The sequence below is a fragment of the Arachis duranensis genome, chromosome 2 (assembly GCF_000817695.3).
Source record: "Arachis duranensis cultivar V14167 chromosome 2, aradu.V14167.gnm2.J7QH, whole genome shotgun sequence".
In the NCBI taxonomy this organism is placed as follows: Eukaryota; Viridiplantae; Streptophyta; class Magnoliopsida; order Fabales; family Fabaceae; genus Arachis; species Arachis duranensis.
In genome coordinates, this window is record NC_029773.3 from 45298652 (window position 1) to 45306453 (window position 7802).

Consider the following 7802-nt stretch of genomic DNA (forward strand, 5'->3'; position numbering starts at 1 on the left):
TTGTGGCATTTTTGTATCCGGTGGTAATACTGGAAAACAAAGTGCTTAGGGCCACGGCCAAGACTCATAAAGTAGCTGTGTTTAAGAATCAACGTACTGAACTAGGAGAATCAATAACACTATCTAAAATTCTAAGTTCCTATAGATGCCAATCATTCTGAATTTCAAAGGAGAAAGTGAGATGTCAAAACTGTTCAGAAGTAAAAAGCTATAAGCCCCGCTCATCTAATTAGGACTAAGTTTCATTGATACTGTGGGATTCATTGTATATTCTCTTCTTTTTATCCTATTTTGTTTTCAGTTGCTTGGGGACAAGCAACAATTTAAGTTTGGTGTTGTGATGAGCGGATAATTTATACGCTTTTTGGCATTATTTTTAGGTAACTTTTAGTAGCATCTAGCTACTCTTTGGGATGTTTTAATTAGTTTTTACGCAAACATTCACATTTCTGGACTTTACTATGAGTTTGTGTGTTTTTCTGTGATTTCAGGTATTTTCTGGCTGAAATTGAGGGACCTGAGCAAAAATCTAATTCAGAGGCTGACAAAGGACTGCAGATGCTGTTGGATTCTGACCTTGCTGCATTCGAAGTAGATTTTCTTGAGCTACATAACTCTAAATGGCACGACCTCAATTGCGTTGGAAATTAGACATTCAGAGCTTTCTAGCAACATATAATAGTCCATACTTTGTATGAGTTTTGATGACACAAACTGGCGTTCAAACGCCCCTTCTATGCCCTATTCTGAAGTCAAAACGCCAGAACTGGCATAAAAGTTGGAGTTAAACGCCCAAACTGGCATAAAAGCTGGCGTTTAACTCCAAGAGAAGTCTCTACACATGAAAAGCTCAATGCTCAGCCCAAGCACACACCAAGTGGGCCCGGAAGTGGATTTCTGCATCATTTACCTATTTCTGTAAACCCTAGTAGCTAGTTTTCTTATAAATAGGACCTTTTACTATTGTATTTTCATCTTTTGATCAACTTTTGATCTCTTGATCACATTTTGGGGGCTGGCCTCATGGCCATGCCTGGATCTTGTTCTTATGTATTTTCAACAGTGGAGTTTCTACACACCATAGATTAAGGTGTGGAGCTCTGCTGTTCCTCGAGTATTAATTCAAAGTACTATTATTCTTCTATTCAATTCATGCTTATTCTTCTTCTAAGATATTCACTCGCACTTCAACTTGATGAATGTGATGATCCGTGACACTCATCATCATTCTCACCTATGAACGCGTGACTGACAACCACTTCCGTTCTACTTAAGATTGAGCGTGTATCTCTTAGCGTCTATTCTGAAAGATCGAAGTCTTCGTGGTATAAGCTAGAACTATTGGCGGCCATTCCTGGGATCTGGGAAGTCTAAACCTTGTATGTGGTATTTCGAGTAGGATCTGGGAGGGGATGACTATGATAAGCTTCAAATTTGTGAGTGTTGGGCGTAGTGACAGACACAAAAGGATCATTGGATTCTATTCCAACATGATCGAGAACCGACAGATGATTTGCCGTGCGGTGACAGCGCATTTGGACCATTAACGCCGGTGAAACCCAACATACAGCTTGCCATGGAAAGGAGTATGAAGGATTGGATGAAGGCAGTAGGAAAGCAGAGATTCAAAAGGGATGAAGCATCTCCATATGCTTATTTGAAATTCCCACCAATGATTTACATAAGTATCTCTATCTTTACTTTATGTTTTATTTATCTTTTAATTATCAAAACTCCATAAACCATTTGAATCCGCCTGACTGAGATTTACAAGGTGGCCATAGCTTGCTTCAAGCCGACAATCTCCGTGGGATCGCCCCTTACTCACGTAAGGTATTACTTGGACGACCCAGTGCACTTGTGATGAGCGGATAATTTATATGCTTTTTGGCATTGTTTTTAGGTAGTTTTTAATATAATCTAGTTACTTTTAGGGATGTTTTATTAGTTTTTATGCTAAATTCATATTTCTGAACTTTACTATGAGTTTATGCATTTTTCTGTGATTTCAGGTATTTTCTGGCTGAAATTAAGGGACCTGAGCAAAACTCTGATAGGAGGCTGACAAAGGACTGCTGATGCTGTTGGAATCTGACCTCCCTACACTCGAAATGGATTTTTTGGAGCTACAGAACTCCAAATGGAGCGCTCTCAACGGCGTTGGAAAGTAGACATCCAGAGCTTTCCATTAATATATAATAGTCCATATATTATATGTGATTAGACGACGTAAAGGAGCGCTCAACGCCAGTTCTATGTTGCTGTCTGGAGTCAAACGCCAGAAACACGTCACGAACCGGAGTTGAACGCCCAAAACACATTACAACTTGGCGTTCAACTCCAGGAGAAGCCTCAACTCGTGGATAGATCAAGCTCAGCCCAAACATACACCAAGTGGGCCCTGGAAGTGAATTTATGCATCAATTACTTACTCTTGTAAACCCTAGTAGCTAGTCTAGTATAAATAGGATAGTTTTCTATTGTATTAGACATCTTTTGACTTTTAAGTCTTTTGATCACATTTGGGGGCTGGCCATTCGGCCATGCCTGAACCTCTTTCACTTATGTATTTTCAACGGTGGAGTTTTTACACACCATAAATTAAGGGTGTGGAGCTCTGCTGTACCTCAAGTTTCAATGCAATTACTATTATTTTCTATTCAATTCGATTTATTCCTGTTCTAAGATATTCGTTGCACTTCAACTTGATGAATGTGATGATTCGTGACACTCATCATCATTCTCACCTATGAACGCGCGTGACTGACAACCACTTCCGCTTTACATTAGACCGGGCGCATATCTCTTGGATTCCTTAATCAGAATCTTCGTGGTATAAGCTAGAATTGATGGCGGCATTCATGGAAATCCGGAAAGTCTACTCGGAATACCACAGACAAGGTTAGACTTTCCAGATTCCCATGAATGCCGCCATCAATTCTAGCTTATACCACAAAGATTCTGATTAAGGAATCCAAGAGATATGCGCCCGGCCTAAGGTAGAACGGATGTGGTTGTCAATCACGCGTGTTCATAGGTGAGAATGATGATGAGTGTCACGGATCATCACATTCATCAAGTTGAAGTGCAACGAATATCTTAGAATAGGAATAAATGAAATTTAAAGGAAAAGAGAAGTAATTGCATTAAAACTTGAGGTACAGTAGAGCTCCACACCCTTAATCTATGGTGTGTAGAAACTCCACCGTTGAAAATACATAAGTGAAAGGTCTCCAGGGCCCACTTGGTGTATGTTTGGGCTGAGCTTGATCTATCCACGAGTTGAGGCTTCTCTTGGAGTTGAACGCCAAGTTGTAACGTGTTTTGGGCGTTCAACTCCGGTTCGTGACGTGTTTCTGGCGTTTGACTCCAGACAGCAACATGGAACTAGCATTGAGCGCCAGTTTACGTCATCTAATCACGAATAAAGTATGGACTATTATATATTGCTGGAAAGCTCTGGATGGCTACTTTCCAACGCCGTTGAGAGCGCACCATTTGAAGTTCTGTAGCTCCAGAAAATCCATTTCGAGTGCAAGGAGGTCAGATTCCAACAGCATCAGCAGTCCTTTGTCAACCTCCTATCAGAGTTTTGCTCAGGTCCCTTAATTTCAGCCAGAAAATACCTGAAATCACAGAAAAACACACAAACTCATAGTAAAGTCCAAAAATGTGAATTTAGCATAAAAACTAATGAAAACATCCCTAAAAGTAACTAGATTATATTAAAAACTACCTAAAAACAATGCCAAAAAGCGTATAAATTATCCGCTCATCACAACACCAAACTTAAATTGTTGCTTGTCCCCAAGCAACTGAAAATCGATTAGGATAAAAAGAAGAGAATATACTATAAATTCTAAAATATCAATGAATACTAATTCTAATTAGATGAGAGGGACTTGTAGCTTTTTGCTTCTGAACAGTTTTGGCATCTCACTTTTTCCTTTGAAGTTTAGAATGATTGGCTTCTCTAGGAACTTTAGAATTTCGGATAGTGTTATTGACTTTCCTAGTTAAGTATGTTGATTCTTGAACACAGCTACTTTTATGAGTCTTGGCCGTGGCCCTAAGCATTTTCTTTTCCAGTATTACCACCGGATACATAAATGCCACAGACACATGACTGGGTGAACCTTTTCAGATTATGACTCAGCTTTGCTAGAGTCCCCAGTTAGAGGTGTCCAGAGCTCTTAAGCACACTCTTTTTGCTTTGGATCACGACTTTAACCACTCAGTCTCAAGCTTTTCAGTTGGGCCTTCATGACACAAGCACATGGTTAGGGACAGCTTGATTTAGCCGCTTAGGCCTGGATTTTATTTTCTTGGGCCCTCCTATCCATTGATGCTCAAAGCCTTGGATCCTTTTTACCCTTGCCTTTTGGTTTTAAGGGCTATTGGCTTTTTCTGCTTGCTTTTTCTTTTTCTTTCTATTTTTTTTTGCCATTTTTTTTCAGGCTTTTGCTTTTTCACTGCTTTTTCTTGCTTCAAGAATAAATTTTATGATTTTTTAGATCATCAATAACATTTCTCTTTGTTCATCATTCTTTCAAGAGCCACAATTTTAACATTCATAAACAACAAGATCAAAAATATGCACTGTTCAATCATTTATTCAGAAAACAAAAAGTATTGTCACCACATCAATATAATTAAACTAAATTCAAGGATAAATTCGAAAATTCATGTACTTCTTGTTCTTTTGAATTAGAAACATTTTTCATTTAAGAGAGGTGAAGGATTCATGGAATTATTCATAACTTTAAGACATAGTTACTACATACTAATGATCATGAAGTAGAGACACAAAACATAAATAGACATGAAGCATAAAAATTGAAAAACAGAGAAATAAGAACAAGGAATGAGTCCACCTTAGTGGCGTCATCTTCTTGAAGGACCAATGATGTCCTTAAGATCTTCTATATCCCTTCCTTGCCTTTTTGCTCCTCCCTCATTGCTCTTTGATCTTCTCTTATTTCATGGAGAATGATGGAGTGCTCTTGATGTTTCACCCTTAATTGATTCACATTGTAACTCAAATCTTCTAAGGAAGTGTTGAGTTGTTCCCAATAGTTGTTGGGAGGAAAGTGCATCCCTTGAGGCATCTCCGGGATTTCTTGGTGATGAGCTTCCTCATACGTCCCTTGGGCTCCATGAGTGGGCTCTCTTGTTTGCTCCATCCTTTTCTTAGTGATGGGCTTATCTTCCTCAATAAGGATGTCTCCTTCTAATAACTCCAGCTGAGTAACATAGATGGCAAATAAGATGAGGAAAAGCTAGCCTTGCCAAAGTAGAGGACTTATCGGCTATTTTGTAGAATTCATGGGAGATGACTTCATGAACTTCTACTTCCTCTCCAATCATGATACTATGAATCATGATGGCCCGATCCACAGTGACTTTAGATCGGTTGCTAGTGGGGATGATGGAGCGTTGAATGAACTCTAACCACCTTCTAGCCACAGGCTTGAGGTCCAGTCTTCTTAGTTGAACCGGCTTGCCTTTGGAGTCTCTTTTCTATTGAGCTCATTCCACATATATGTCCATAAGAACTTGGTCCAACCTTTGATTAAAGTTGACCCTTCTAGTGTTGGGGCGTTCATCTCCTTGCATCATGGGCAAGTGGAATGCCAATCTCACATTTTCCGGACTAAAATCTAAGTATTTCCCCCGAACCATTGTAAGATAGTTCTTTGGATTCGGCTTCATACTTTGATCATGGTTCCTAGTGATCCATGCATTGGCATAGAACTCTTGAACCATTAAGATTCTGACTTGTTGAATGGGGTTGGTTAGAACTTCCTAACCTCTTCTTTGGATCTCATGTCGGATCTCCGGATACTCATTTTTCTTGAGCTTGAAAGGGACCTCAGGGATCACCTTCTTCTTGGCCACAACATCATAGAAGTAGTCTTGATGGGCTTTGGAGATGAATCTTTCCATCTCCCATGACTCGGAGGTGGAAGCTTTTGTCTTCCCTTTCCCTTTTCTAGAGGATTCTCCGGCCTTGGATGCCATCAATGGTTATGGAAAAACAAAAAGCTTATGCTTTTACGACACTAAACTTAAAATATTGCTCGCCCTCGAGCAAGAGAAGAAAGAAGAGAAGAAGAAGAAAAAGAAAAGATGGAGGAGAAAGGAGGTGTAGGTTTCGGCCAAGGTATAGAAGAGGGGTTGTGTTGTGTGAAAATGAAGTAGAATGGAGGGGTATATATAGGGATGGGGGAGAGGGTAGGTTCGGCCATTTAGGGTGGGTTTGGGTGGGAAAGATTTTTTAATTTTGAAGGTAAGTGGGGTTTATGGGGAAGAGTGGATGGATGTGAGTGGTGAAGGGGGTAATTGGGAAGAGAGATTGAGGTGATTGATGAAGGGTTTTGGGGAAGAGTGTTTATTGGAAAGAGAGAATGAATGTTAAGAAGAGGGGAGAATATGTTAGGTGGGGATCCTGTGGGGTCCACAGATCCTGAGGTGTCAAGGATTTACATCCCTACACCAATTAGGCATGTAAAATGCCTTAGCATACCATTCTGGCGTTTAAACGCTGAAATGGTGCACGTTCTGGGCGTTCAACGCCCATGTGTAGCATGTTTCTGGCGCTGAACGCCAGTAACAAGCATGGTATGTGCATTTATTAACTCAACAATTTATCTGTTTGTATCGTCCTCGGCAACGGCGCCAAAAACTTGGTGCACGAAATTTTAATCCCAATATCAAAATCAAGATTTCTTATGATCTTGTACCACTAACCAGCAAGTGCACTGGGTCGTCCGAGTAATACCTTACGTGAGTAAGGGTCGATCCCACGGAGATTATTGGTTTGAAGCAAGCTATGTTTATTTTATTATTCTTAGTCAGGATATCAATTGAAACTATCAGTTTGAATTATTAGAAAAATAAAAGAGCGTGAAATAATTACTTGTTGTGCAGTAATGGAGAATATGTTGGGGTTTTGGAGATGCTTTGTCCTCTGAATTCCTGCAATGTAATATTCAACTCAATAACATAATGCAAGGTTCCTTCCATGAGAAATTTGGATGATTTCTCCATGTTGAATTATAGGTGTTCCCATAAGGTTCACCCATGTAATTAACCTCTGCCAATGCAGGATTCTCAGGATCATATACTTCTTCAGAAGCTGCCTCTTTAGTACTGTTGGATGCATTTTTCCATCCATTCAGACTTTGAGAGATCATGTTGACTTATTGAGTCAACACTTTGTTCTGAGCCAATATGGCATTCAGAGCATCAATTTCAAGAACTCCCTTCCTCTGAGGCGTCCCACTATTCACGAAATTCCTCTAAGAAGTGTACATGAATTGGTTATTTGCAACCATGTCAATAAGTTCTTGAGCTTCTGCAGGCATTTTCTTTAGGTGAATGGATCCACCTGCAGAATGGTCCAATGACATCTTGAAAAACTCAGATAGACCATAATAGAATATATCTAATATGGTCCATTCTGAAAACATGTCAGAAGGACACTTTTTGGTCATCTGCTTGTATCTTTCCCAAGCTTCATAGAGGGATTCACCATCTTTTTGCTTAAAGGTCTGAACATCCATTCTAAGCTTGCTCAGCTTTTGAGGAGGAAAGAATTTGTCCAAGAAGGCTATCTTTAGGTTGTGAGTCCAACCATGTCCTAGCTCTGTCTCTTACAGCAAAAGAGAAAAGCATGAGCATGTATACTTCAGGATCTACTCCATTCGTCTTAACAGTCTCACAAATCTGTAAGAACTCAGTTAAAAACTGGTAAGGATCTTCAAATGGAAGTCCATAAAACTTGCAGTTCTGTTGCATTA

At 39.7% G+C, this 7802-nt stretch overlaps 1 non-coding gene across 1 annotated transcript; it reads left to right on the plus strand.

The window, feature by feature from the left end:
- Positions 1-7470: 7470 nt before the first annotated feature.
- On the plus strand, positions 7471-7574 carry LOC127745119 (small nucleolar RNA R71). The gene has a single exon (XR_008006315.1). It is a non-coding gene; the product is annotated as a small nucleolar RNA R71 (small nucleolar RNA).
- The last annotated feature ends 228 nt before the right edge of the window (positions 7575-7802 follow it).